Source organism: Camelina sativa, chromosome 3 (genome assembly GCF_000633955.1).
Source record: "Camelina sativa cultivar DH55 chromosome 3, Cs, whole genome shotgun sequence".
NCBI classification, from domain to species: Eukaryota; Viridiplantae; Streptophyta; class Magnoliopsida; order Brassicales; family Brassicaceae; genus Camelina; species Camelina sativa.
In genome coordinates, this window is record NC_025687.1 from 12,950,602 (window position 1) to 12,961,561 (window position 10,960).

Below are 10,960 nucleotides of genomic sequence, written 5' to 3' on the forward strand. Positions count from 1 at the left end.
TTTATTTGATAGTTTTGTAGTTGTTTGAGTCCTTTTCAGGTTATAATAAGAGGCTAGGAAGCTAAAAGCAAGGATTGGAACAGCAGGAGCAATCGGAGCAGAAAGGAGTTGAATTGGAGCAGAAAAGCTGATTTTAGACCCAGGAGCACATGCTCCCGATTTCCGAGCACATGCTCCCAACTCTACGGTTTCATGACGACACGTGGCAAGCATCTAGGCGCCGATTCCCTGCCTAATTCCCCTTATTTTAGGCGATCCTTTGTGAGAGAAAGAGGGCTGAGATCGCTTTTTAATAGGGAGTTTTGAATTTGGAATCTTTCCTTATTTTTCTCTACATGTATGCTATTTAACCTAGGGTTTTTAGGAGAGATATTTTTTTACCTTTNAAGCTTACGTAGCTAGCCACGGTGGATGATCTGCGTTTCTCCCGCGCCCCACTGCCTCTGGGAGATGTTCCGCTTCCACCTACCCAGTTTGATCCACCACCAGCGGACTTTGCTAGCTCATCCCACCACCGCGAGGACAACATTCCACCATTCACATCATCCGATCCTCAGGGTGAGTTTGATCTCCCACCGATCTCTGATGAGCCTGATACCGCTGAGTATAGGAGATGGATGGTCGAGTCGCAGCAGAAGAACAACAATTTGATGCGGAGGATCCTGACGGCACTATCTCGCGGTTGCTGCCACCACACCACCACCGCCGCCGACCCAAGCCCACCGGTGAGACCACCACGTCGGAGGCACCGCCTTGCCCGTTCGGAGAGCGAGAGCCTAGACGATTCCGACGCCTGATCGCGGTTACACACACCATCATTGTCCTATCCGCCTTATTTTCTTTTCATTTTTATTGTTATCTTTATTTTTCTTCTTGTCTAGGTCTCTCTTTGGCTTATTTTCACACCGGAGACGGTGTGAAGTAAGTCCGGGGGAGGGTCACCTATGACATTTGTTTTCTTTATTTTTCTTTTTATTGAGTCAGTTTGTCATGTGAGTCGAACCAAAACTTGTGGGAATTAGGACCGAAATCTGTGATGTTTTTAACCATTTGTGAGTTTGACCGTTTTTCCTAGTGACCATTGTTGCAGAACTAAGAGTACAGAGACGAGCTAATACCTCTTCACATTCGGACCCTTCTCCTGGCCAGAAAAGCTTCATCCCATTAAGGTTTCACCGGAAAGACTTAGACTCTACTTTATTGGAACCTAACCGGATTTAAATTCTTCTCGTTTTGGGCATTAGGATAGGGAACGTGTCACATATTCAGGACTTCTTATTCATTTTGCCAATCTTGCTGATCCTGAATAGCTAGCTCATTTTAAGTTAGTACCCACCCCGAGCCTAACCTCCTTTCAAACCACTTGCACTTGTATTTTTGTTTTCTCATTCTGTGCAGCTATGTGCAAAACGGTCGGGGAGAGCAGGACTGACACAATCTCTAACTCGCTCTTGCTGGAGAACCAAAGAGGAAAGAGCCGGACGGACAGAGCACGTGCTCCAACCCAGCGAGCACCTGCTCCGAAATTATATACATCCGAGTCCGCGAGTTGTTTTGAGCAGAGAGAGAGCCTAGGATACGGTCCACATGCTCCAGGGGCAATATCAGAAGAAGATCCCCCATCATCCTTCATATGTCTAAAAAAAAAAAAAAAGCGTTTAAGGATGATGGAAAGGGACCAGAGCTAGTGTTACACACCCCCGAGCATGCGTTGTACCCTGAGGAGAAAAGAGAGGCTGAGTTTGAGAAGATAAGAAGAGGAGAGTGATTAGAGGTTGTGGACATCAATGAGTCCACTCTCCCTTACCATTTTGTGCGATATCCTGCATCTCTTTCGAAGTAATGGTAACCCCTAAACACTCTATAGCTCCACCATTAAAACAGCCTTTTATCTACCAAGCCTCGATTTCACTAGCTTAATGCCCTTAATGAGAAGCTCACGCCAATTTTAATTGAATGTAAAGAGTCTTTGTCTGGAAAGTGATCTTTTTCTGGGTTTGATTGCCAATTATGGTTCTGGTTTTGGAGATGTTTGCTGGAGAAGTTTTTGGTATAGCTTGTTCTAACACATGTGGTCTGCAGGTCATGGTCTACTCACGGTTTCTGAGATTTTTGCGAGTTCCCACCTTGGCTCTCTTGGCGCTTGGTTTGAGTTTGTTTGAGGACAAACAAAGATCTAAGTCCGGGGGAGTTGATATGTTACGGTTTTGACTCACTTTGACCCCGTTTATTTGATAGTTTTGTAGTTGTTTGAGTCCTTTTCAGGTTATAATAAGAGGCTAGGAAGCTAAAAGCAAGGATTGGAACAGCAGGAGCAATCGGAGCAGAAAGGAGTTGAATTGGAGCAGAAAAGCTGATTTTAGACCCAGGAGCACATGCTCCTGATTTCCGAGCACATGCTCCCAACTCTACGGTTTCATGACGACACGTGGCAAGCATCTAGGCGCCGATTCCCTGCCTAATTCCCCTTATTTTAGGCGATCCTTTGTGAGAGAAAGAAGGCTGAGATCGCTTTTTAATAGGGAGATTTGAATTTGGAATCTTTCCTTATTTTTCTCTACTTGTATGCTATTTAACCTAGGGTTTTTAGGAGAGAAAATATACCTTTTCTTTTGTTTTTGGAGCGACGTTTTTGTGAGAGGAAGAAGAGCGGCTACCTTGTGAAGCATTCTCTGAACCCTTTTTATTTTTATGTCATTGAATTTCTCATCTTTTGCTATGATTCATTTCTCTATGTCTGAGTAGTTTTCTTTGCTAGATTAGGGGTTTCAAAAGGGGTTTCATGGGTTAGCAACAGAACACAAATAGGGCTTTATATAATCGATTGTCTTCACTATTGTTAGACTTAATGCTTAGGTTGATTTGATCACCCAATCTATGATTCTAGGTTTATCTATTCATCAAAAGTGTAATAGGTTGCTAGAAAAGACATTAGTGGGCAAATTATCCTAGACCTGCGAAAGTTGATGTGTAGGTGATTTGTGAACTTATCATTCCTGTTCTTTAATGCTTGTCTGCGATTCTGGGCTCAAACGACAGTTTAGGGTTTATGGACCGCCGAGCATGTGCTCCGGATGTCTGAGCACGTGCTCCGCGTTTCCGCACAGAATCGATCAGATAGAGTTATTGATACCACGACAGTGGATCAGTTTATATTTATGTTTGAGTTCTACACTGGTACTTAATCTATGCCCTGAATAGTTGTTTAGTTGTTATCTCTGAAATTCCCCAGAATTATCCCTGATCTAGTGTTTTGCTTATTGCCCTTTTTTATACCGTTTTAATCGCGTTATTGTTACCAAACAAACCCAACTTTGAATTGTCTCAGCTTGAAATTGAACCAATAGAACCATAGAGTAAAACTTGGTCTTCGTGGGATTCGACCCCTAAGTACTACTTCTTTGCTGTGCACTTGCAGTAGGAAAATAGGGTTTAAAACTCTGTGTATCAATGTTCGAGGGACTCGATTGGATGTTGTTTGACATTGTTAGGTTGCTAGAGTTGGGTCTTTAGAACTTATTAGGTTGCCAGTTCCTTGGTTTCCTGTTGTTTGACATTGAAATGATTAGGATTGGTTGTTGGTTATTCTATTATGGATTAATATTGGATTATTGGTTCAGTTGGTTATTTAATTGGTATTGTTATTCCGCTGTTGTTATCGATTGTGGTTAGGTGGGTAGTGTGTATGAGACCACTAGTCATAGTTATTTATATTATTATTATTTATTATTAAAAAAAACGGGTCAGGTCGTTTCAGCGATTTTTATATAATAACCCGTCCCATGGATCCCACTAGCCTCACTGCTAGCTTGCCTCCATAGGCCCAAAGCTGGCCCTGCAGAGCATCGATCCTAACCCTTCACCCTGGCAAATGGAACTACTCATCCAATCCAGATCAATTGGTGGCAATTTGTCATGTGGGAAGGTTGATAAAGGGTGAGGACCATGGTTCGAGGAACACTTGACGCACCAATAACCTACTGTGGATTTGGATGAGTAGTTCCATTTGCCACAGTGAAGGGTTAGGATCGATGACTTGCAGAGCCAGCTTTGGACATATAGGGGCAAGCGAGCAATAAGGCTAGTGGGATCCACGGACGGATTGTTATACTCTATTAGAACTGGACCGTATTCAAATATATGCGAATTTTGCGGGTTTTGGACCGGGACGGCCAGATTAACACCCCTAAGATTATATACATTTTTTCTCAGCTTTGTTCCTTGAAAATCTGAAAGAAAAAAAAATGTAAATCTCACCGACTTGCAAAAATAGCCGGCTCGTCTGTTGCAAACTTTGATCGTAAACTAATATTACGAGGAGGGTATAGAGTCGTTGGGGTGAGCTATACAAATTTGCTGAATTTATTAATTAATGACCTACTCAAAATAGACAGAAACCATTGCTTTTTCGGCGTTATCATTTGATGACATTATCAACTGTACTTTTAGTTCTTTCCTTTTCAGATTGCAATTCAATTTTATTTCTCCAACGGTTTTATGGCTATGCTCTCTTTGGGCATTACTGAACTTTAAGAAATTTTGATAATATTTCTTCCAATTTTTCGACTCCCAGAGCTTTGTTTGTTTAACGTCTAACGGTCTAACCATTGCATTGATTTAAAACAAAATATCTAGAGGAAATTCAGAAACTATGCAAAAAAATTGTCTTTTTCTTTATAACTTGATCTCACATCAAACTATTATGAAAGCCGATAGTTTGATATTTAAATTATGAACCAAACTGCTAGTGAGTTTATATGTAAATAAAATTTATTAAAATTGGTTTATTTGACTCAATCAGTGAAATTAGAAGGAAAAAAAAAATGTATGAGTTACGTGTAAGCACTAAGCATTGTGAAATAAAACCAACGAAACTTAAATGTTTAAAAATTCAACCTTACTCACGTGCCCTTTTACAAGTTTTATAAGTTCTTGTTTAGTGTCCATTGAAAAAATATAACTATTTAATTTTATTGATATTTAAAAAATTAAGTAATTTGTATTGTTGTTAACCCAATGGGAACTATATATAATGGACACTTAATAAATACTCTCATTTGTTTCATTGTAAGTGTTGTTAAAAGTTGTTTTCACACATATATAACTTGATCACACATATCAAGGAGACAATTAAATGTATCCCCTCTTCACACCAACAATCATATATATATATATATATAAAAAGTAAGGTTTCACTCTCTCCTTATTGGTTAACTTGGTAATGCAATTTTAACAAAAAAAATATTTATATTAAAACAAAAATTTTAAAACAATTAATCTTCACATTTAACTCACATAATATAAAACTGAAATCATATAAATTCCCCCTATAAATTATGCATTAACTTTATTTCTCCACTAAGTTGTATTAATCAATTGTATTAAAACAAAACAATAAATAAGAATTGTAACTCTCATTTTTCTAAATGTAATTTTCATCATTTCTCTTCCTATAAATACTCATTATCTTATTCTCTTAGTCTATCACTCTTTCATTCTCTCATCTTCTTCCTCTACTCTCAAATCTCTTTTTTTTTTTGTTTTGTTTTGTTTTGTGTTTTTTTTGTTATTGTTGTTGTATGTGTTATAAAAAATCAAATCAAATATCATTGTAAAAGCTTAGTTTTAGAGTTTGTATGATATGTATATCTTATATATATTTTTTAATCTTTTAAAAGGTTTATCTCCATTACCTATTTTATATTAACATCTTATAAGTCATTATTTTTATACTTTCTTACAATATTCACCACACAATAAGATCATGAAGTTGAAATGATCCATATCTATTATGTCTCCGGTTATCTCACATATTCATGTATCATTTTTAATAATTTATAAAGATCAATATAATATTTAAAGATCAATATAATTATCCATTTATAAAGTCTATTTTGTTTTGTAAAGTCTATCAACTCTATTTATAAAAAGTATTTTGTTTTGTGATCTAATTGATAAATCTGCAAAATCAATATAATATATATATATATATATATATATTTTATGATTTGAGGATTTGAAAACAATAAGAACATAATTAAATAATTGGTTTTTGTGTGTTTAATCAAAATAAAAAATGATCTAAAAAAGAAATCATATTCAACTGGAACTGAAATATAAAAATAAAATATAATTTGAAAAATACCATTTAACTAAATTTTCTAAAGAAGAAACAATTAATATGAAATCTAGCACTATAAATTAAATTGATGAGTGAAAAAAAAACCCCAAAAAGATATAAATTGATTTGACCACTTGGTATTCCTTTTATTTTAGGTTATAAAAAATTAAAATATTTAGGGGCATTTTCAAAAATACCCCAATTTCCATGTCTCTTTTTAAAGTATCCTTTCATGTTGATCATTTTTAAAACTACCCTTCTTTATGTACAAAATGACCAAATTACCCTTTCTTTGAATGACAACAAGAATGTACAGTCACCAAAAATCAAAAAACTTTCCCGCCAAAATCAATATATTTTCCCGCCAAAAGTGAAAAATATTTCCGCCAAAAATGAAAAATTTTCCTGCCAAAATAAAAAGAATTTCCCGTCATAAATTATTTTTTCCCGCCAAAATCAAAAAAATTTCCCGCCAAATTTTTGAAATTTATACCGTTTAAAAACTTTGTAAACGCTTTTAAAGACCTTGTAAATTCGTTTACAAGGGGTTTAAAAACCTTATAAAAACCTTGTAAACGTTTTTACAAGGTGTTTAAAAACCTTTTAAAAACATTTTGAAAACCTTTTAAAAACATTTTGAAAACCTTTTAAAAACTTTTTAAATCTCTTTTTAAAATATTGTAAAAGCGTTTACAAGGTGTTTATAAGCTTTTTATGAGGTTTCTACCTTATAAAACCTTTTAAACACCTTGTAAAATTTTTTTGGCGGGAAAATACGTCGGAAATTTTTTGGCGGGAAAATTTTGTTTTTTCTTGTTATTGAATAAAGTATTTTTCATCTAAGGGTAAAATGGTCATTAAAATTAAAGGAGAACAAAAATAAAAATGACCAAAAAAGGGTTTTTTTGAAAAGGCTTATTTCAAAAAGGGTATTTTTAACAAATTCTCAAATATTTATTTATAACAAAAGGCATGTAACTCTAATTAACTCAAATGTAACTCCTATCCAATAATTGTACGTTAATTCATTCCTTTTACTAACTTATTTATCTTTCAAGAGAAAATATTTTTAGTTAAATTTTAATATTTTTTAATTATTTTGGTTGGTTAAACTTATATTCATATTTTGGTTGGCTAAATTAATATATTTCTCATGTAAAATTATTGTTTATAATATATTTCTCATTTCAAAGTTTAAAGCAATATATCATATATATATATATATATATATATAAAAGTAAGGTTTTGGTGGTGCACACAAAAAAAAAGTAAAGTTTTGGTCTCTCCTTATTTGTTGATTTTCATTTAATGTTTTCTAATTTTTGTTATTTTTTATTTGCTTTCTAATTTTTTTAAACAATATTTAAGACCTAATAAGCACAATACATTTAACTCACACATTAAAATAAAATTATAACTGAAAATAAAATAAATTATGCATTAATCATATTCCACCACTCAATTTTATTCAAACACAATAAATTACTATTGTAACTTCATAATTCTAAATGTAACTTCCATCATTTCTTATCATATAAATAAGCATTCTCTCAATCTCTCATTCTCTCATATTGACATTCTTTTACTATCTCATTTTCACATTCTCTCATTCTCTTCTACAATACCTCAAATCATTTTTCGTTTTTTATTTATTTTGATTTCTTATTTTTGTTGTATGGGTTGTAAAAAACAAATGAAATATCATTGTAAAATTTTCATGCTAAATTTTAATTTTAGAGACTACATGATATATATTTTACATTGTTCTTATTTTAAAAGATCCATCTCCATTATCTAATTTGGATTATTATCTTATAAGTAATCATTCTCTCCTACTCTCCCACTAAAATCAAATGTTGTTATATCTCCTATGTGTTGTAAGAGTTTGATTCTATATTTTAATTTAGAAAGTATTATATATTTATTTTACATTGTTCTATTTTTAAAGATTCATCTCCATTATCTAATTTGGATTATCATCTTATAGTAATCATTCTCTCCTCCTCTCCCACCAATATCAAATGTTTTTATATCTCATATGTGTTGTAACTTGTAAGAGTTTGATTTTATATTTTAATTTAGAAAGTATTATATATATTTAACATTCTTTTCAATTTTTATTTTATTTATATAAAATTAAATATTTCTTTTATATTTCTTGCCTTTCTAATCCATTCATATTTATTTTTAAAATTTGCATAGTTAAATTTAAATTCACATATGTTGGTTTTAACATTTCTCCAAATTTTATAATTCAATCACTGTTAGTGTACTTATTACTTTGAAAAATCTTTACATTGAAGTTCATAAAATCATATAAGAAAACTAAAATACTATGTCAGTTCAAATTTGGAAGGAAACACTTGGTATTCCTTTTCAAAAAAGTCAAGACACATATAAAAATTTATTAATATTTAACCACTTTAAAGGCATAAAAGGTCATTTAACTCAAAAATAACTTCTATCCAATATTTCATACATTCCTCCCACAAATAATAATATATATACATGTTCAAGATTATATTTAAATATTACATAATTTTTTAGTTAGCTAAACTTATAGTCACATATATACAATATATATACATAAGAATTTATATTACTTATTAACACCATAATTCGACCCATTATTTGTTTAACTCAAAATTGGTTTTAAAGCCAACTAAAGAAAAACAGAAACTATCTTATTGATATTAGACCAAAACATGGGCATACAAACATAATCACTTACACGGAAGATAATTATTTTTAAAAAATAACTTATTATTGCAACATCAACATATGAAGGGTTTACATAAACAGTTAATTAGAAAATCTAAAACACAATAAATGTATTGAGAACAATATCAGTCAATGATAAGATTAGATCCTCAAAAGCAAAAAAACAAAATCCTCATAATTCATAAAAAATAAATGCCACAATTGTAAATATCTAAACGAAATGGTATAAACATATAGTGTATAAAACTATAAATACAAGTGACTGCAAAGCCCGTATATGCATAATTAAAACGAAATAATATAAAAGAGAAAACGAAAAAGACAAAAAAAAAAGTGTAAACTATACTACAGAACCCATGCGTTGCGTGGGAAAGCACCTAGTAAATAAAGAAGACAATTGAATTTTGTGATTTTTTCCATTAGTAAATACATTGTAATAGTATGGATAAATTGAGAAGTTATTTTAAGACAAACTTTTTAAGTCTTAAACGACGCTTAATATAAATTAGAAATTGTATTGTGTATAGTTGTTATCCTGTTAAAAGAGAAGTAAATAACAAAATATCATTAATTTGTTTAGCCAACCACTTCAATGAAAAATATTTTATTTCATATGTAGCAACTACACAACAATCAAGAAAGTTGATTAAACAGTGAATAATATAATTTAGTCTTATAAGAACTTACAATAATATTTTTATATTACTTAATTATGTTAAGGTAATGACAATTATAATGGACAGTTAGTTAATTGTCATCAATTAATTTAGCCAACTACATATATTGGTAAGATCTTTTTTAAAAAGATCCAGCAACTATGCGCTTAGATCAAGAAATTCATTGTTATTTTAAAACGGCTAATGATACAATTTCAAACTCTCATGAAGTCAATGACTATTATAAAATTATTTCTATGAAATTACTGAAGAGCTGAAAAGTGAGGTGTCCATGAGAATATGGAAATGTCATCATTTTTTTTTTGATAAATATGTGAATTTCATATATAATTGTTTTTTGAAATTATGTTAAATTAGATTAAAAAAGAAAAGCGTTTTTACATCATGTGCAACAGAGAGATTAAACTTTGTTTGTTAACAACAGGGGAAGCTGAAAAATATATAATGAAGGTTTGTAGTAGTTACAACAAGCTGGACTACTACAAATATGGAAATGTCATCATGTCAAGAGAATATAAAATAAAAGCATTACTTCTATGATTAATGTAACAATCCCCATTCCTGCCCGCTCTATCAAGATATATAAAAGTTTGATGAAATTATTAACGACGTTGGCGGTTCTGCAGCGAAGAAAATACAGAAAACAATTGCTCCTTCGACGTTATCATTTTATGATATTGCATACAGAAAACATGTGAGAGTTGAATTTGGGATGCTGGTGGTGGATTTGGATTGCCGCAACAGTAGTTAAAAGATCTGTTGATGTGAACGCCGGACGCGGTCGTCTGCCGAGTCGCACGGACGGACGGACGGAGACGAACGATGGCTAGCGAACCGAGTAAGAAACTCGACCTCGGTTGACTAGGAAGAGATGGGGCGAAAGGGAAACACAACTAACGATCGGTTTGACCGCGGTGCGATAGAGATGATATGGTTCGAACGGCGGTGTACACGAGCGGTGGAAAGCGTCGTACGCCGTCTAGAGAGATCGATCCCGGATCGGTCTTTCTAGGGTTTCTTTCAAGCCCAGTCCCGGACTAAGATGCGAGAAAGAGAGGGGAGACAAGAACACAAAGAATCTCTCTTTGGGAAAAGTTATATTTTATTCAAGTCTGAAAACCTAAGCTCGTGGCGTTGGACGCTTAAATAGCGTAAGGGTTTAAAGGGAACTAGGGCACGCGGACTCATAATGGACCGCACACGTAGCCCTTGACGCGTCTCCACAGACTGTGAACACGTCACACTATTCCAACGTTCACAAGGGAAGGATCTAGAAAAGGTTCAAAACGCAAAGCCTAAAGAAAAAGACAAAATAGGCCACGTCCTTAGGCTGAACGCGGGAACCGCGTCACTGGCTTCAAAACGCGGCGTTGTGCGTCAGGACTCGTCGCCTCGTTAAAACCTTCTCCGGTAAACCTCATGGGAAAAACCCGAAGTAAGG